Consider the following 21,331-nt stretch of genomic DNA (forward strand, 5'->3'; position numbering starts at 1 on the left):
GTAATTACAGCCTGTTGATTCAGTTTGTCAACAACTTCATTGAGAATATCACACACGACAACTGGATGGGTTTTCTTCAATTGCTCTAATCCATCGCTTTATGTCTCACAACCTCTCAAAGTCTCTTGCCATATACTTGAGACATCAACCCTTGACCTGTTGGCAGTTGTACCGCTCGGCCAGGTCCAAAGTGAAGCCCACCGTCCCAGTGCCTTGCTCAACTTGCTCTCGCACATCAGTTTAAGTCTTTCTACCGCACATCGATCAGCTGCGACGAGCAAATGCTGCGCCATTTTGTCGCCTCTTCCGTGGTCTCTGCTGGAAATATGCCCTAGAGGCAATAATAAAATGGTTATTATTATATTTTTTTTGTTCATGATAATTGTCTATTGTTCATGCTATAATTGTATTATCCAGAAATCATAATATATGTGTGAATACATAGACCACAACAAGTCCCTAGTGAGCCTCTAGTTGACTAGCTCGTTGATCAACAGATAGTCATGGTTTCCTGACTATGGACATTGGATGTCATTGACAACGGGATCACATCATTAGGAGAATGATGTGATGGACAAGACCCAATCATAAGCATAGCACAAAGATCGTGTAGTTCGTTTCGCTAGAGCTTTTTCCAAACGTCAAGTATCATTTTCTTAGACCATGAGATTGTGCAACTCCCGGATACCGTAGGAGTGCTTTGGGTGTGCCAAACGTCACAACGTAACTGGGTGACTATAAAGGTGCACGACGGGTATCTCCGAAAGTGTCTGTTGGGTTGGCACGAATCAAGACTGGGATTTGTCACTTCGTATGATGGAGAGGTATCTCTGGGCCCACTCGGTAATGCATCATCATAATGAGCTCAATGTGACCAAGTGTCTGGTCTCGGGATCATGCATTACGGTATGAGTAAAGTGACTTGCCGGTAACGAGATTGAACGGGGTATTGGGAGACCGACGATCGAGTCTCCGGCAAGTAACGTACCGATTGACAAAGGGAATTGTATACGGGATTGATTGAATCCTCGACATCATGGTTCATCTGATGAGATCATCGAGGAGCATGTGGGAGCCAACATGGGTATCCAGATCCCGCTGTTGGTTATTGACCAGAGAGGCGTCTCGGTCATGTCTGCATGTCTCCCGAACCCGTAGGGTCTACACACTTAAGGTTCGGTGATGCTAGGGTTGTAGAGATATGAGTATGCAGTAACCCGAAAGTTGCTCGGAGTCCTAGATGAGATCCCGGACGTCACGAGGAGTTCCGGAATGGTCCGGGGGTGAAGAATTATATATAGGAAGTGCAGTTTCGGCCATCGGGAAAGTTTCGGGGGTCACCGGTATTGTACCAGGACCACCGGAAGGGTCCTCGGGGTCCATCGGGTGGGGCCACCTATCCTGGAGGGCCCTGTGGGCTGAAGTTGGGAGGGGAACCAGCCCCTGGTGGGCTGGTGCGCCCCCCCCCCCTTGGGGCCCCCTGCGCCTAGGGTTGGAAACCCTCGAGTGGGGGGCGCCTCCACTTGCCTTGGGGGGCAAGCCTCCCCCTTGGCCGCCGCCCCCCTTGGAGATCCCATCTCCTAGGGCCGGCGCCCCCCAGGGGGCCTATAAAAAGGGGGGAGGGAGGGCAGCTGCACCCATGTTCTTGGTGCCTCCCTCTCCCCTTGCTACACCTCTCCCTCTCGTAGAAGCTCAGCAAAGCTCTATCGAGATCACTGCTGCATCCACCATCACGCCGTCGTGCTGCTGGATCTCCGTCAACCTCTCCTTCCCCCTTGCTGGATCAAGAAGGAGGATACGTCTTCCTCAACCGTACGTGTGTTGAATGTGGAGGTGCCGTCCATTCGGCACTAGGATCTCCAGTGATTTGGATCACGACGAGTACGACTCCCTCAACCCCGTTCTCTTGAACGCTTCCGCACGCCATCTACAAGGGTATGTAGATGCACTCCCCTCTCTCGTTGCTAGATGACTCCATAGATTGATCTTGGTGAATGTAGGAAGAATTTTATTTTATGCAACGTTCCCCAACAGTGGCATCATGAGCTAGGTCTATGCGTAGTTACTATGCACGAGTAGAACACAATTTGTTGTGGGCGTAGATGTTGTCAACTTCCTTGCCACTACTAGTCTTATTTTGCTTCAGCGGTATTGTGGGATGAAGCGGCCCGGACCAACCTTACACGTACGCTTACGTGAGACAGGTTCCACCGACTGACATGCACTAGTTGCATAAGGTGGCTAGCGGGTGTCTGTCTCTCCCACTTTAGTTGGAGCGGATACGATGAAAAGGTTCCTTATGAAGGGTAAATAGAAGTTGGCAAATCACGTTGTGCCTTTTACGTAGGTAAGAAAACGTTCTTGCTAGAACACCTATAGAAGCCACGTAAAAACTTGCAACAACAATTAGAGGACGTCTAACTTGTTTTTGCAGCAAGTGCTCTGTGATGTGATATGGCCAAAGGATGTGATGAATGATATATGTGATGTATGAGATGATCATGTTCTTGTAATAGGAATCACAACTTGCATGTCGATGAGTATGACAACCGGCAGGAGCCATAGGAGTTGTCTTTATTTTTTGTATGACCTGCGTGTCATTGAAGAACGCCATGTAAATTACTTTACTTTATTGCTAAACGCGTTAGCCATAGAAGTAAAAGTAGTCGTTGGCGTGACAACTTCATGAAGACATGATGATGGAGATCATGATGATGGAGATCATGGTGTCATGCCGGTGACGAAGATGATCATGGCGCCCCGAAGATGGAGATCAAAGGAGCAATATGATATTGGCCATATCATGTCACTATTTGATTGCATGTGATGTTTATCATGTTTTACATCTTATTTGCTTAGAACGACGGTAGCTTAAATAAGATGATCCCTCGAAATAATTTCAAGAAAAGTGTTCCCCCTAACTGTGCACCGTTGCGAAGGTTCGTTGTTTTGAAGCACCACGTGATTATCGGGTGTGATAGATCCTAACGTTCGAATACTACGGGTGTAAGCCAGATTTACACACGCAATACACTTAGGTTGACTTGACGAGCCTAGCATGTACAGACATGGCCTCGGAACACGGAAGACCGAAAGGTCGAGCATGAGTCGTATAGTAGATACGATCAACATGAAGATGTTCACCGATGTTAACTAGTCCGTCTCACGTGATGATCGGACACGGCCTAGTTGACTCGGATCATGTTTCACTTAGATGACTAGAGGGATGTCTGTCTAAGTGGGAGTTCATTGAATAATTTGATTAGATGAACTTAATTATCATGAACTTAGTCTAAAAACCTTTGCAAAATGTCTTGTAGATCAAATGGCCAACGCTCATGTCCACCTCAACTTCAACGCGTTCCTAGAGAAAACCAAGCTGAAAGATGATGGCAGCAACTATACGGACTGGGTCCGGAACCTGAGGATCATCCTCATAGCTGCCAAGAAAGATTATGTCCTAGAAGCACCGCTAGGTGAAGCACCAATCCCAGAGAACCAAGACGTTATGAACGCTTGGCAGTCTCGTGCTGATGATTACTCCCTCGTTCAGTGCGGCATGCTTTACAGCTTAGAACCGGGGCTCCAAAAGCGTTTTGAGCAACACGGAGCATATGAGATGTTCGAAGAGCTGAAAATGGTTTTCCAAGCTCATGCCCGGGTCGAGAGATATGAAGTCTCCGACAAGTTCTTCAGCTGTAAGATGGAGGAAAATAGTTCTGTTAGTGAGCACATACTCAAGATGTCTGGGTTGCACAACCGCTTGACTCAGCTGGGAGTTAATCTCCCGGATGACGCGGTCATTGACAGAATCCTCCAGTCGCTCCCACCAAGCTACAAGAGCTTTGTGATGAACTTCAATATGCAGGGGATGGAAAAGACCATTCCTGAGGTATATTCAATGCTGAAATCAGCAGAGGTAGAGATCAAAAAGGAACATCAAGTGTTGATGGTGAATAAAACCACTAAGTTCAAGAAAGGCAAGGGTAAGAAGAACTTCAAGAAGGACGGCAAGGGAGTTGCCGCGCCCGGTAAGCCAGTTGCCGGGAAGAAGTCAAGCAATGGACCCAAGCCTGAGACTGAGTGCTTTTATTGCAAGGGAAGTGGTCACTGGAAGCGGAACTGCCCCAAGTACTTAGCGGACAAGAAGGCCGGCAAAACCAAAGGTATATGTGATATACATGTAATTGATGTGTACCTTACCAGTGCTCGTAGTAGCTCCTGGGTATTTGATACCGGTGCGGTTGCTCATATTTGTAACTCAAAGCAGGAGCTGCGGAATAAGCGGAGACTGGCGAAGGACGAGGTGACGATGCGCGTCGGGAATGGTTCCAAGGTCGATGTGATCGCCGTCGGCACGCTACCTCTACATTTACCTACGGGATTAGTTTTAAACCTCAATAATTGTTATTTAGTACCAGCTTTGAGCATGAACATTGTATCAGGATCTCGTTTAATTCGAGATGGCTACTCATTTAAATCCGAGAATAATGGTTGTTCTATTTATATGAGTGATATGTTTTATGGTCATGCCCCGCTGGTGAATGGTTTATTCTTAATGAATCTCGAGCGTAATGTTACACATATTCATAGTGTGAATACCAAAAGATGTAAAGTTGATAACGATAGTCCCACATACTTGTGGCACTGCCGCCTTGGTCACATTGGTGTCAAGCGCATGAAGAAGCTCCATGCTGATGGACTTTTAGAGTCTCTAGATTATGAATCGTTTGACACATGCGAACCATGCCTCATGGGCAAAGATGACCAAGACTCCGTTCTCCGGAACAATGGAGCGAGCAACCAACTTATTGGAAATCATACATACTGATGTGTGCGGTCCAATGAGCGTTGAGGCTCGCGGAGGATATCGTTATGTTCTCACTCTCACTGATGACTTGAGTAGATATGGGTATGTCTACTTGATGAAACACAAGTCTGAGACCTTTGAAAAGTTCAAGGAATTTCAGAATGAGGTAGAGAATCAACGTGACCGAAAGATAAAGTTCTTACGATCAGATCGTGGGGGTGAATATTTAAGTCACGAATTTGGTACGCACTTAAGGAAATGTGGAATCGTTTCACAACTCACGCCGCCTGGAACACCTCAGCGAAATGGTGTGTCCGAACGTCGTAATCGCACTCTATTGGATATGGTGCGATCTATGATGTCACTTACCGATTTACCGCTATCATTTTGGGGATACGCTCTAGAGACAGCTACATTCACTTTAAATAGGGCACCGTCTAAATCCGTTGAGACGACACCGTATGAATTATGGTTTGGGAAGAAACCTAAGCTGTCGTTTCTAAAAGTTTGGGGATGCGATGCTTATGTCAAGAAACTTCAACCTGAGAAGCTCGAACCCAAGTCGGAAAAATGCGTCTTCATAGGATACCCTAAGGAAACCATTGGGTATACCTTCTACTTAAGATCCGAGGGCAAGATCTTTGTTGCCAAGAACGGGTCCTTTCTGGAGAAAGAGTTTCTCTCGAAAGAATTAAGTGGGAGGAAAGTAGAGCTTGATGAAGTACTACCTCTTGAAACGGTGAGTAGCGCAACTCAGGAAGATGTTCCTGTGGTGCCTGCACCGACAAGAGAGGAGGTTAATGATGATGATCAAGATACTTCGGATCAAGCTCCTACTGAACTTCGAAGGTCCACAAGGACACGTTCCGCACCAGAGTGGTACGGCAACCCTGTCTTGGAAATCATGTTGTTAGACAACGGTGAACCTTCGAACTATGAAGAAGCGATGGCGGGCCCAGATTCCAACAAATGGCTTGAAGCCATGCAATCCGAGATAGGATCCATGTATGAAAACAAAGTGTGGACTTTGACAGACTTGCCCGATGATCGGCGAGCAATAGAAAACAAATGGATCTTTAAGAAGAAGACGGACGCGGATGGTAATGTTACCATATATAAAGCTCGACTTGTCGCTAAGGGTTATCGACAAGTTCAAGGGATTGACTACGATGAGACATTCTCTCCCGTAGCGAAGCTGAAGTCCGTCCGAATCATGTTAGCAATTGCCGCATACTATGATTATGAGATATGGCAAATGGACGTCAAAACGGCATTCCTTAACGGTCACCTTAAGGAAGAACTGTATATGATGCAGCCGGAAGGTTTTGTCGACCCTAAGAATGCTAACAAGGTATGCAAGCTCCAGCGCTCCATCTATGGGCTGGTGCAAGCATCTCGGAGTTGGAACATTCGCTTTAATGAGATGATTAAAGCGTTTGGGTTTATGCAGACTTATGGAGAAGCCTGCGTTTACAAGAAAGTGAGTGGGAGCTCTGTAGCATTTCTCATATTATATGTGGATGACATACTTTTGATGGGAAATGATATAGAACTTTTGGACAGCATTAAGGCCTACTTGAATAAGTGTTTTTCAATGAAGGACCTTGGAGAAGCTGCTTACATATTAGGCATCAAAATCTATAGAGATAGATCAAGACGCCTCATAGGTCTTTCACAAAGCACATACCTTGATAAGATATTGAAGAAGTTCAATATGGATCAGTCCAAGAAGGGGTTCTTGCCTGTGTTGCAAGGTGTGAAATTGAGCTCGGCTCAATGCCCGACCACGGCAGAAGATAGAGAAAAGATGAGTGTCGTCCCCTATGCCTCAGCCATAGGGTCTATCATGTATGCCATGACCTGTACCAGACCTGATATAAACCTTGCCGTAAGTTTGGTAGGAAGGTACCAAAGTAATCCCGGCATGGAACACTGGACAGCGGTCAAGAACATCCTTAAGTACCTGAAAAGGACTAAGGATATGTTTCTCGTATATGGAGGTGACGAAGAGCTCGTCGTAAAGGGTTACGTCGACGCTAGCTTCGACACAGATCTGGATGACTCTAAGTCACAAACCGGATACGTGTATATTTTGAATGGTGGGGCAGTAAGCTGGTGCAGTTGCAAGCAGAGCGTCGTGGCGGGATCTACATGTGAAGCGGAGTACATGGCAGCCTCGGAGGCAGCGCATGAAGCTATCTGGGTGAAGGAGTTCATCACCGACCTAGGAGTCATACCCAATGCGTCGGGGCCGATCACACTCTTCTGTGACAACACTGGAGCTATTGCACTTGCCAAGGAGCCCAGGTTTCACAAGAAGACCAGGCACATCAAGCGTCGCTTCAACTCCATCCGTGAAAATGTTCAAGATGGAGACATAGATATTTGTAAAGTACATACGGACCTGAATGTAGCAGATCCGTTGACTAAACCTCTCCCTAGAGCAAAACATGATCAACACCAGAACGCAATGGGTGTTCGATACATCACAATGTAACTAGATTATTGACTCTAGTGCAAGTGGGAGACTGTTGGAAATATGCCCTAGAGGCAATAATAAAATGGTTATTATTATATTTCTTTGTTCATGATAATTGTCTATTGTTCATGCTATAATTGTATTATCCGGAAATCGTAATACATGTGTGAATACATAGACCACAACAAGTCCCTAGTGAGCCTCTAGTTGACTAGCTCGTTGATCAACAGATAGTCATGGTTTCCTGACTATGGACATTGGATGTCATTGATAACGGGATCACATCATTAGGAGAATGATGTGATGGACAAGACCCAATCCTAAGCATAGCACAAAGATCGTGTAGTTCGTTTCGCTAGAGCTTTTCCAAATGTCAAGTATCATTTCCTTAGACCATGAGATTGTGCAACTCCCGGATACCGTAGGAGTGCTTTGGGTGTGCCAAACGTCACAACGTAACTGGGTGACTATAAAGGTGCACTACGGGTATCTCCGAAAGTGTCTGTTGGGTTGGCACGAATCGAGACTGGGATTTGTCACTCCGTATGACGGAGAGGTATCTCTGGGCCCACTCGGTAATGCATCATCATAATGAGCTCAATGTGACCAAGTGTCTGGTCACGGGATCATGCATTACGGTACGAGTAAAGTGACTTGCCGGTAACGAGATTGAACGAGGTATTGGGATACCGACGATCGAGTCTCGGGCAAGTAACGTACCGATTGACAAAGGGAATTGTATACGGGATTGATTGAATCCTCGACATCGTGGTTCATCCGATGAGATCATCGAGGAGCATGTGGGAGCCAACATGGGTATCCAGATCCCGCTGTTGGTTATTGACCGGAGAGGCGTCTCGGTCATGTCTGCATGTCTCCCGAACCCGTAGGGTCTACACACTTAAGGTTCGGTGACGCTAGGGTTGTAGAGATATGAGTATGCAGTAACCCGAAAGTTGTTCGGAGTCCCGGATGAGATCCCGGACGTCACGAGGAGTTCCGGAATGGTCCGGAGGTGAAGAATTATATATAGGAAGTGCAGTTTCGGCCATCGGGAAAGTTTCGGGGGTCACCGGTATTGTACCGGGACCACCGGAAGGGTCCTGGGGGTCCACCGGGTGGGGCCACCTATCCCGGAGGTCCCCGTGGGCTGAAGTGGGGAGGGGAACCAGACCCTGGTGGGCTGGTGCGCCCCCCCTTGGGCCCCCTGCGCCTAGGGTTGGAAACCCTAGGGATGGGGGCGCCTCCACTTGCCTTGGGGGGCAAGCCTCCCCCTTGGCCGCCGCCCCCCCTTGGAGATCCCATCTCCTTGGGCCGGCGCCCCCCCAGGGGGCCAATATAAAGGGGGGAGGGAGGGCAGCTGCACCCATGTTCTTGGCGCCTCCCTCTCCCCTTGCTACACCTCTCCCTCTCGTAGAAGCTCGGCGAAGCTCTGCCGAGATCACTGCTGCATCCACCACCACGCTGTCGTGCTGCTGGATCTTCGTCAACCTCTCCTTCCCCCTTGCTGGATCAAGAAGGAGGAGACGTCTTCCTCAACCGTACATGTGTTGAACGCAGAGGTGCCGTCCGTTCGGCACTAGGATCTCCGGTGATTTGGATCACGACGAGTACGACTCCCTCAACCCCATTCTCTTGAACGCTTCCACACGCGATCTACAAGGGTATGTAGATGCACTCCCCTCTCTTGTTGCTAGATGACTCCATAGATTTATCTTGGTGAACATAGGAAATTTTTTATTTTATGCAACGTTCCCCAACAGTCTCCTCCATGAATGCCGCCAGGGAATCCATGTACATGTAATGCAGTAGGGCCTCGAAAACCTTATCATCCATACCCTCAATGCAGATGCTGCTCTGCTTGCTTTCCATCATGGAGCAACATTTGCTCGTCGTCCACAGTCCAAAAAAGCATCGATCGCTTCCGTCCGCTAACCGTCATGGCATATTTGCAAAAAAGTCCTTGTACTTTTTAGTAATTGAACATGCAGTCCAAAAAAGTGAGAAGAAACTATTCAATTGTTTTTCCTACATCGCTCGCTTGTCTTCTGGTCGCCCGGCAGGGCCTTCGCAGGCGCTACGCGCTCCTGCCCGGGCTTCGTCTGTTTGCTAATTGTTATTTCATCTGTTAGGTTTCATACGTTCCAGTTTCGTAAGTTATTTGCACCTTCGTGTCACATGGGCCATAATTTTTGTTATGAGCCAGAAAAGTAACACTTGGAACCACCTATTTTCCCCTGCCTTATGGAGCAAGTTTTCTTATGCCTGTGCTAAAATTTCAAATTCCAATTAATAGTCCCCCCTTCTTGTTCACATCAAATCCTACCAACTTATATACATTCACGAGTTCAAAAATCAACAAGCCAACAAAAAGCGGATGATATATGGTTCATGGTAGCCAGAGCCAGAGAAATGAAGAAAGATGCCTGATATAGAGAAAATTGGAGCAAAAAGAGGAGAGGCGCATGTCGTAAATGAGCAAACAGCGGATCTGAAGATGCTGAAATGTACAAAGATGGAACAAAAAAATGGGAGGCGCATCACCAATCGTAAATGAACAAAGAACGGATCTGAAGATGCTGATATGTACCAAGATGGAACAAACAAAATGGCCATTTGAGCTGATCTGAGGAAGGAGAGAGCCAATCTTACAGAAAGAGGCCCCATAGGCGACGAGCAGTCCGACGCTGCCAGACGCCACCTTTGGCAGCCGGGAGCTGCCTCTGGCCCACCACAGCCGCTCGGTCCCTATCACATGAACTGTGTGCATAAAGCAGTTATGTGGTAAAGGGCAAGGAAATGAACCGTTCATTTTGTTTTGTGCTTCCGCGTCAACCAGGGATTCTTTTGATTTGGCGAGATCTTATGTATAGTGCACAAGTGTATTATTTTTTGTTTTTGGCGTGATGAAGATGTATTCTAGAGGACCAGCGAAGTGTTTCCAATGTGCCATTAAATTTCTTCCAAGGAAACATTTTTTTCTCTGGCAGAATTATTTATCACTGAAACTACATTGGTTTAAAACAAAAGCAACTATTCCTTCTAGAAACTATAATATGATGATTCGTTGTGATGATAGTCGTGCTTCTTTCTCATTGTGAGCATGTTTCCTTCCATCATCACGTGGTGAGTGACATCAATAAGAAGTGGCATGGACGTAGCGAGGCTGTAACAATGATGCACCATTCGCCAAGGTCCTCGTTGACAACAAAGTAGATCAGCTGAGGATGCAAGGCATGATTTCATGCAGCTAGATCCGCGAGCTCCCGTTGCTTGATGATCCTCCCTGATGCATGTTGAGGATACATGTTAAGATGGCATCACGTCCATCTACTAAGGGGACGACGTCCCGACGTGGCGGATCATGGAGTATACCCTTTTGTGACTTGTAACTAATAGATTTTATTGACCAAATCAGTGGTCAATTATTTTGATGAAATACATGCAAGACTTATAAGATGTGTATATCTATGTGATATATAATTTATGCAGCTCACTAGTAGGAACCACCTAAAAAACTCAAGTATTCCAATCAGTTCTTCAACCGAATAGTCTAAACCTCCGAGATGGTTGTTATTGGAGACTGTGTAGAAACCGCCATGGTATTATGAGTATTAGCGACCGTTGGCTAGATATGGTAAGTTAGACCGCCTAGAAGCTGTGTAGCAAACCGCCTCTAAAGTCGTGTTCTCTCTACTAGTGCTTCATCCTTAGAATTTGCCACTTAAGTTTGTTGGAAATATGCCCTAGAGGCAATAATAAAAGTATTATTATTATATTTCCTTGTTCATGATAATTGTCTTTTATTCATGCTATAACTGTATTATCCGGAAATCGTAATACACGTGTGAATACATAGACCACAATCTGTCCCTGGTGAGCCTCTAGTTGACAAGCTCGTTGTGATCAAAAGATAGTCATGGTTTCCTGGCTATGGACATTGGATGTCGTTGATAACGGGATCACATCATTAGGAGAATGATGTGATGGACAAGACCCAATCCTAAGCCTAGCACAAAGATCATGTAGTTCGTATGCTAAAGCTTTTCTAATGTCAAGTATATTTTCCTTAGACCATGAGATTGTGCAACTCCCGGATACCGTAGGAATGCTTTGGGTGTACCAAACGTCACAACGTAACTGGGTGGCTACAAAGGTGCATTACAGGTATCTCCGAAAGTGTCTGTTGGGTTGACACGGATCGAGACTGGGATTTGTCACTCCGTGTAAACGGAGAGGTATCTCTGGGCCCACTCGGTAGGACATCATCATAATGTGCACAATGTGATCAAGGAGTTGATCACGGGATGATGTGTTACGGAACGAGTAAAGAGACTTGCCGGTAACGAGATTGAACAAGGTATCGGGATACCGACGATCGAATCTCGGGCAAGTAAAATACCACTAGACAAAGGGAATTGTATACGGGATCGATTGAGTCCTTGACATCGTGGTTCATCCGATGAGATCATTGTGGAACATGTGGGAGCCAACATGGGTATCCAGATCCCGCTGTTGGTTATTGACCAGAGAACATCTCGGTCATGTCTGCATGTCTCCCGAACCCGTAGGGTCTACACAGTTAAGGTTCAGTGACGCTAGGGTTATAGAGATATTAGTATGCGGTAACCCGAAAGTTGTTTGGAGTCCCGGATGAGATCCCGGACGTCATGAGGAGTTTCGGAATGGTCCGGAGGTAAAGAATTATATATAGGAAGTGCTATTTCGGCCATCGGGACAAGTTTCGGGGTCATCGGTATTGTACCGGGACCACCGGAAGGGTCCCGGGGGTCCACCGGGTGGGGCCACCTGCCCCGGGGGGCCACATGGGCTGTAGGGGGTGCGCCTTGGCCTACATGGGCCAAGGGCACCAGCCCCAAGAGGCCCATGCGCCAAGAGAAGAGAAAAAGGGGAGAGTCCTAAAGTGGGAAGGCACCTCCGAGATGCCTTGGGGAGGATGGACTCCTCCCCCCCTTGGCCGCACCCTTTCCTTGGAGGAAGGAGCAAGGTCTGCGCCTCCCCCCTCTCCCTTGGCCCTATATATAGTGGGGAAAAGGAGGAGCAACCATACCTAAGGCCTGGCGCCTCCCTCTCCCTCCCGTGACACATCTCCCTCCTCCCGCAGCGCTTAGCGAAGCCCTGTTGGAATCCCGCTACTTCCACCACGCCGTCATGCTGCTGGATCTCCATCAACCTCTCCCTCCTCCTTGCTGGATCAAGGCATGGGAGACGTCTCCGTTCCGTACATGTGTTGAACGCGGAGGTGCCGTCCGTTCGGCGCTAGGATCATCGGTGATTTGAATCACGACGAGTACGACTCCTTCAACCCCGTTCTCTTGAACGCTTCCGCTTAGCGATCTACAAGGGTATGTAGATGCACTCTCCTTCCCCTCGTTGCTGGTTTCTCCATAGATAGATCTTGGTGACACGTAGGAAAATTTTGAATTTCTGCTACGTTCCCCAACAGTGGCATCATGAGCTAGGTCTATTGCGTAGATTCTTTGCACGAGTAGAACACAAAGTAGTTGTGGGTGTTGATTTTGTTCAAATGCTTGCCGTTACTAGTCTTATCTTGATTCGGCAGCATCGTGGGATGAAGCGGCCCGGACCAACCTTACACGTACGCTTACGTGAGACCGGTTCCACCGACAAACATGCACTAGTTGCATAAGGTGGCTGGCGGGTGTCTGTCTCTCCCACTTTAGTCGGATCGGATTCGATGAAAAGGGTCCTTATGAAGGGTAAATAGCAATGGGCATATCACATTGTGGTCTTTGCGTAGGTAAGAAACGTTCTTGCTAGAAACCCATAGCAGCCACGTAAAAATGCAAACAACAATTAGAGGACGTCTAACTTGTTTTTGCAGGGTATGCTATGTGATGTGATATGGCCAAAGGATGTGATGAATGATATATGTGATGTATGAGATGATCATGTTCTTGTAATAGGAATCACGACTTGCATGTCGATGAGTATGACAACCGGCAGGAGCCATAGGAGTTGTCTTTATTTATTTATGACCTGCGTGTCAACATAAACGTCATGTAATTACTTTACTTTATTGCTAACCGTTAGCTGTAGTAGTAGAAGTAATAGATGATGTGACAACTTCATGGAGACACGATGATGAAGATCATGATGATGGAGATCATGGTGTCATGCCGGTGAGGATGATGATCATGGAGCCCCGAAGATGAAGATCAAAAGGAGCAAAATGATATTGGCCATATCATGTCACTATTTGATTGCATGTGATGTTTATCATGTTTATGCATCTTGTTTACTTAGAACGATGGTAGTAAATAAGATGATCCCTTACAACAATTTCAAGAAGTGTTCTCCCCTAACTGTTCACCGTTGCTACAGTTCGTCGTTTCGAAGCACCACGTGATGATCGGGTGTGATAGATCCTTACGTTCACATACAACGGGTGTAAGACAGATTTACACATGCAATACACTTAGGGTTAACTTGACGAGCCTAGCATGTACAGACATGGCCTCGGAACACGGAGACCGAAAGGTCGAGCATGAGTCGTATAGTAGATACGATCAACATGAAGATGTTCACCGATGATGACTAGTCCGTCTCACGTGATGATCGGACATGGCCTAGTTTGACTCGGATCATGTGATCACTTAGATGACCAGAGGGATGTCTATCTGAGTGGGAGTTCATAAGATGAACTTAATTATCCTGAACATAGTCAAAAGGTCTTCGCAAATTATGTCGTAGCTCGCACTTCAGTTCTACTGTTTAGATATGTTCCTAGAGGAAAAAAAATTAGTTGAAAGTTGATAGTAGCAATTATGCGGACTAGGTCCGTAAACTGAGGATTGTCCTCATTGCTTCATAGAAGGCTTATGTCCTTAATGCACCGCTCAGTGTGCTGAACCTCGAACGTTGTATGTGGATGTTGCGAACATCTGACATACACATTTTGATAACTACGTGATAGTTCAGTTAAACGGTTTGGAATTGAGGCACCAAAGACGGTTTTGAAACGTCGCGAAACATATGAGATGTTTTGAGGGCTGAAATTGGGATTTCTGGCTCGTGCCCATGTCAAGAGGTATAAGACCTCCGACGATTTTCTTAGCCTGCAAACTAAGGAGAAAAGCTCAATTGTTGTGCTTGTGCTCAGATTGTCTGAGTACAACAATCGCTTGAATCGAGTGGGAGTTGATCTTCCAGATGAAAAAGTGATGGTTCTCCGAAGTCATTACCACCAAGCTGCTAGAGCTTCGTGATGAACTATGATATATCAGGGACATATATGATGATCCTTGAGATATTCGCGATGTTTGACACCACAAAAGTAGAAATCAAGAAGGAGCATCAATTGTTGATGGTTAGTGAAACCACTAGTTTCAAGAAGGGCAAGGGCAAGAAGGGATACTTCATGAAACGGCAAATCAGCTGCTGCTCTAGTGAAGAAACCCAAGGTTAAACCCAAACCCGAGACTAAGTGCTTCTGTAATAAGGGGAACAACCACTGGAGCAGAATTACCCTAGATACTTGGTAGATGAGAAGGCTGGCAAGGTCGATAGAAGTATATTGGATATATATTGTGTTAATGTGTACTTTACTAGTACTCCTAGTAGCACCAAGGTATTAGATACCGGTTCGGTTGCTAAGTGTTAGTAACTCGAAACAAAAGGCTACGGAATAAACGGAGACTAGCCAAAGGTGAGCTGACGATGTGTGTTGGAAGTTTTTCCAAGCTTGATATGATCAAGCATCGCACGCTCCCTCTACCAAAGAGATTGGTGTTAAACCTAAATAATTGTTATTTGGTGTTTGCGTTGAGCATAGACATGATGGGATTATGTCTATCGCAATACGGTTATTCATTTAAGGAGAATAATGGTTACTCTGTTTATTTGAATAATACCTTCAATGGTCTTGCACCTAAATGAATGGTTTATTGAATCTCGATCGTAGTGATACACATTTTCATGCCAAAAGATAGTAATGATAGTACCACCTACTTGTGGCACTGCCACGTAAGTCATATTGGTATAAAACGCATGAAGAAGCTCCATGTTGATGGATCTTTGGGCTCACTCGTTTTTGAAAGGTTTGAGACATGCGAACCATGTCTATTGGTGTATATGCATGAAGAAACTCCATGCAGATGGACCGTTTGAACTCACTTGATTTTGAATCACTTGAGACATGCAAATCATACCACATGGGCAAGATGACTGAAAGCCTCGGTTTCAGTAAAATGGAACCAGAAAGCAACTTGTTGGAAGTAATTCATTTTGATGTGTGCAGTCCAATGAGTGCTGAGGCATGTAGTGGATATTGTTGTGTTCTTACTTCACAGATGATTTGAGTAGATGTTGAGTACATTTACTTGATAAATCACGAGTCTGAATTATTGAAAGGTTCAAGTAATTTTAGGGTGAAGTTGAAGATCATCGTGACAAGAGGATAAAATGTCTATGATATGATCACAGAGATAAGTATCTGAGTTATGAGCTTTGGCATGCAATTAAGACATTATGGAAATTGTTTCACAATTAATACCGCCTGGAACACCATAGTGTGATGGTGTGTCCGAACATCATAGTTGCACCCTATTGGATATGGTGCGTACCATGATGTCTCTTATCAAATTACCACCATCGTTCATGGGTTAGGCATTAGAGACAACCGCACTCACTTTAAATAGGGCACCACGTAATTCCGATGATATGACACCGTATGAACTATGGTTTAGAGAAACCTAAGATGTCATTTCTTAAAAGTTTGGGGCTGCGACGCTTATGTGAAAAAGTTTCAGGCTGATAGGCTCGAACCCAAAGCGGATAAATGCATCTTCATAGGACACCCAAAACAGTTGGGTATACCTCCTAATTGAGATCCGAAAGCAATAGGGATTGTTTTTTGAATCGGGTCCTTTCTCGAGGAAAGGTTTGTCTCGAGAATTGAGTGGGAGGATGGTGGAGACTTGATGAGGTTATTGAACCGTCACTTCAACAAGTGTGTAGCAGGGCACAGGAAGTTGTTCCTGTGGCACCTACACCAATTGAAGTAGAAGCTTATGATAGTGATCATAAAGTTTTGGATCAAGTCACTACCGTACCTCGTGGGATGACAAGGATGCGTACTACTTCAGAGTGGTACATAATCCTGTCTTGGAAGTCATGTTGCTAGACAACAATGTACCTACGAGCTATGGAGAAGCGATGGTGGGCCCGGATTCCGATGAATGGCTCGAGGCCATAAAATCCGAGAGAGGATCCATGTATGAAAACAAAGTGTAGACTTTGGCAGAACGGCTCAATGGTCGTAAGGCTATTGAGTACAGATGGATTTTAAAAGGAAGACGGACAATGATGGTAAATGTCACCATTAAGGAAGCTCGACTTGTCGTTAAGAAGTTTCCGACAAGTTCAAGGAGTTGACTACGGTGAGACTTTCTCACTCGTAGCGATGCTAAGAGTCTGTTGGAATTATATTAGCGATTACTGCATCATTTATGAAATCTTGCAGATAGGATGTCAAAACATTGTTTCCTCGACGACTTTTCTTGAGGAAAGGTTGTATGTGATACAACCGGAAGGTTTTGTCAATCCTGAAAGATGCTAATAAGTATGCAAAGCTCTAGCAATCCTTCTAAGGACTGGAGTAAGCATCTCGGAGTTGGAATGTATGCTTTGATGATGATCAAAGATTTTGGGTTTATACAAAGTTTATGAGAAACTTGTATTTCCAAAGAAGTGAGTGGGAGCACTATAGTATTTCTGATGAGTATATGTTGTTGACATATTAATGATCAGAAATGACGTAGAATTTCTGGAAAGCATATAGGGTTATTTGGAAAGTGTTTTTCAATGGAAAGCCTGGATTAAGCTACTTGAACATTGAGCATCAAGATCTATAAGGATAGATCAAAACGCTTAATAGTACTTTCAAATGAGCACATACCTTGACATGATCTTGAAGGTGTTCAAGATGGATAAGTCAAAGAAGGAGTTCTTGCCTGAGTTGTAAGGTATGAAGTTAAGACTTAAAGCTCGACCATGGCAGAATAGAGAGAAAGGACTAAGGTCGTCCCCTATGCAGAAGACGTAGGCTCTACAGTATGCTATGCTATGTACCGCACCTGAAGTGTGCCTTGCCATGAGTCAGTCAAGGGGTACAAGAGTGATCCAAGAATGGATCACAGGACAGCGGTCAAAGTTATTCTTAGTAACTAGTGGACTAAGGAATTTTCTCGATTATGGAGGTGGTAAAAGAGTTCGTCGTAAAGGGTTACGTCGATGCAAGCTTAACACCTATCCGGATAGCTCTGAGTAGAGATACCGGATACGTATAATGGAGCAACAATTTAGAATAGCTCCAAGTAGAACAGTTATTTGGAATAGCTCCAAATAGAGCGTGGTAGCTGCATCTAGGAGATGACATAGAGATTTGTAAAGCACACACGGACCTGAAAGATTCAGACCCGTTGACTATAACATCTCTCACAAGCATAACATGATCAAACCCAGAACTCATCGAGTGTTAATCACATGGTAATGTGAACTAGATTATTGACTCTAGTAAACTCTTTGGGTGTTAGTCACATGGGGATGTGACCTAGAGTGTTAATCACATATCGATGTGAACTAGATTATTGACTCTAGTGCAAGTGGGAGACTGTTGGAAATATGCCCTAGAGGCAATAATAAAAGTATTATTATTATATTTCCTTGTTCATGATAATTGTCTTTTATTCATGCTATAACTGTATTATCCGGAAATCGTAATACATGTGTGAATACATAGACCACAATCTGTCCCTGGTGAGCCTCTAGTTGACTAGCTCGTTGTGATCAACAGATAGTCATTGTTTCCTGGCTATGGACATTGGATGTCGTTGATAACGGGATCACATCATTAGGAGAATGATGTGATGGACAAGACCCAATCCTAAGCCTAGCACAAAGATCGTGTAGTTCGTATGCTAAAGCTTTTCTAATGTCAAGTATATTTTCCTTAGACCATGAGATTGTGCAACTCCCGGATACCGTAGGAATGCTTTGGGTGTACCAAATGTCACAACGTAACTGGGTGGCTATAAAGGTGCATTACAGGTATCTCCGAAAGTGTCTGTTGGGTTGACATGGATCGAGACTGGGATTTGTCACTCCGTGTAAACAGAGAGGTATCTCTGGGCCCACTCGGTAGGACATCATCATAATGTGCACAATGTGATCAAGGAGTTGATCACGGGACTTGCCGGTAACGAGATTGAACAAGGTATCGGGATACCGACGATCGAATCTCGGGCAAGTAAAATACCGCTAGACAAAGGGAATTGTATACGGGATCGATTGAGTCCTTGACATCGTGGTTCATCCGATGAGATCATCATGGAACATGTGGGAGCCAACATGGGTATCTAGATCCCGCTGTTGGTTATTGACCAGAGAACATCTCGGTCATGTCTGCATGTCTCCCGAACCCGTAGGGTCTACACACTTAAGGTTCGGTGACGCTAGGGTTATAGAGATATTAGTATGCGGTAACCCGAAAGTTTTTCGGAGTCCCAGATGAGATCCCGGACGTCACGAGGAGTTCCGGAATGGTCCGGAGGTAAAGAATTATATATAGGAAGTGCTATTTCGGCCATCGGGGCAAGTTTCGGGGTCATCGGTATTGTACCGGGACCACCGAAAGGGTCCCGGGGGTCCACCGGGTGGGGCCACCTGCCCCGGGGGGCCACATGGGATGTAGGGGGTGCGCCTTGGCCTACATGGGCCAAGGGCACCATCCCCAAGAGGCCCATGCGCCAAGAGAAGAGAAAAAGGGGAGAGTCCTAAAGGGGGAAGGCACCTCCGAGGTGCCTTGGGGAGGATGGACTCCTCCCCCCTTGGCCGCACCCTTTCCTTGGAGGAAGGGGCAAGGGCTGCGCCTCCCCCCTCTCCCTTGGCCCTATATATAGTGGGGAAAAGGAGGAGCAACCATACCTAAGGCCTGGCGCCTCCCTCTCCCTCCCGTGACACATCTCCCTCCTCCCGCAGCGCTTAGCGAAGCCCTGTTGGAATCCCGCTACTTCCACCACGCCGTCGTGCTGCTGGATCTCCATCAACCTCTCCCTCCTCCTTGCTGGATCAAGGCATGGGAGACGTCTCCGTTCCGTACGTGTGTTGAACGCGGAGGTGCCGTCTGTTCGGTGCTAGGATCATCGATGATTTGAATCACGACGAGTACGACTCCTTCAACCCCGTTCTCTTGAACGCTTCCGCTTAGCGATCTACAAGGGTATGTAGATGCACTCTCCTTCCCCTCGTTGCTGGTTTCTCCATAGATAGATCTTGGTGACACGTAGGAAAATTTTGAATTTCTGCTACGTTCCCCAACAAAGTTTGCATGAATGCTTAATGTACAAAGAAATGCGTAGTATAATAATATAATGTTGTATAATAGGATGAGGAAAATACAATAGGATTAACTATGAAGAAATGTCTTTAGCCATGGAGTGCAAGCACATAGTAAAATAAATATGTCAATCAGGTACTCCTTCCAAATACTTGGAAGTTTAAGGTTTGTGCTAAGTCAAATTTCTGTAAGCTTGATCATGTATATAAACATCTATATGTAATATGATAAATCTAATGAAACTATGTTGGCGCTGTAGATATTGATACATTTTCCAATAGACTTGGCCAAACTTAAAAATGTTTGACTTAGGGCGTATCTATGACTTCAAGAATGTTGGAAGAGAGGGAATAAGAAAGGAAAACCAAGTTGATGAGATATGATTCATATGAATGTGTTGAAATAGACTTCTCGCCAATCTCTTCTAAAAAATTGTAGTGTCACTTTTTGCAGATCACGAAGGAAAAGTAATTACAACATGTGGATTCATTTTCTCAATAACTTCATCGAGAATATCACACACGACAAGTGGATGGTTCTTCTTCAATTGCTCAAATCCTTCGCTTCTTTTTATGTCTCGCAACCTCTCAAAGTCTCTTGCCATATACTCCCTCCGTACCTAAATATAAGTCTTTTTAGAGATTTCACTATGGACTAGATACGGATCAAAATGAGTGGATCTACACTCTAAAATATGTCTATATACATCCGTATGTAGTTTGTAGTGAAATCTCTAAAAAGACTTACATTTAGGAACGGAGAGAGTACTTGAGACAGCAACCCTTGAGCTGTGGACAATTGTACAGCTCAGCCAGATCCAAAGTGAAGCCCACAGTCTTGACATCCAGCACCTTGCTCAGCTTGCTCTCGCACATCAGTTTCAGTCTTTCTACCGCATATTGATCAGCTGCGATGAGCAAATGTTGCGCCATGTTTGTCGCCTCTTCCGTGGTTTCCTCCATGAATGCCAGCAGGGAGTCCTTGTACATGTAGTGCAACAGGGCCTCAAAAACCTTATCATCCATACCCTCGATGCAGCTGCTGCTCTGCCTGCTTTCCATCATGGAGCCGCACAGTTGTGCGCGGAAGACCGGTGACCGCGCACTCAACACGCACGCATGCACCTTGAAACTCTTGGATGAACCGACCTTGACAGTGAGGTCTGCCTTGAGGCCGCTCTCTAGAAGATCGCTGAGATCTATGCTCAAGTTGGAGGGCGGCACGGCGATGTCACCGTGACCTTCGTCATCACGAGCGGCGTGGTTGATGACTTTGTAGACTTCAACGGTGCACTTGATCACCAGGCAGTCATCCTTGAGGCACCCGGACACGGCCAAATCGTCTTAGCTCACAAAGCTTCTGGTGCCCAAACCCTTACCGCCGAACAAGAGCTTCCCGGAAAGAGAAATCGAGAAGGATATCGATCTCCACATTTTTTTGTAGGGAATCGATACAAGTACACAACAGCCCAACACGGCCGCGGTCCCAGGCAGAAAGGGCCATGCCATGCACGATCATCGCATGCACGTAGAAAGGCCCCTCCCAGGCTCAAGTCAAGGCGCAACAGCACACAACCAACCAACCCAAAGCTCGGCTCCGACACCGTGTTGACGGCGACGCTCACACGAGCCAAGCTCTTTCCCCCGCCAACAATGCCCTCCGC

General features: G+C 45.8%; 1 pseudogene; it reads right to left on the reverse strand.

The window, feature by feature from the left end:
• Nucleotides 1–20,122: 20,122 nt before the first annotated feature.
• On the reverse strand, nucleotides 20,123–21,101 carry LOC123138962 (BTB/POZ and MATH domain-containing protein 1-like; annotated as a pseudogene).
• Between the last annotated feature and the right edge of the window lie 230 nt (nucleotides 21,102–21,331).

Source organism: Triticum aestivum, chromosome 6B, assembly GCF_018294505.1.
Source record: "Triticum aestivum cultivar Chinese Spring chromosome 6B, IWGSC CS RefSeq v2.1, whole genome shotgun sequence".
NCBI lineage: Eukaryota > Viridiplantae > Streptophyta > Magnoliopsida > Poales > Poaceae > Triticum > Triticum aestivum.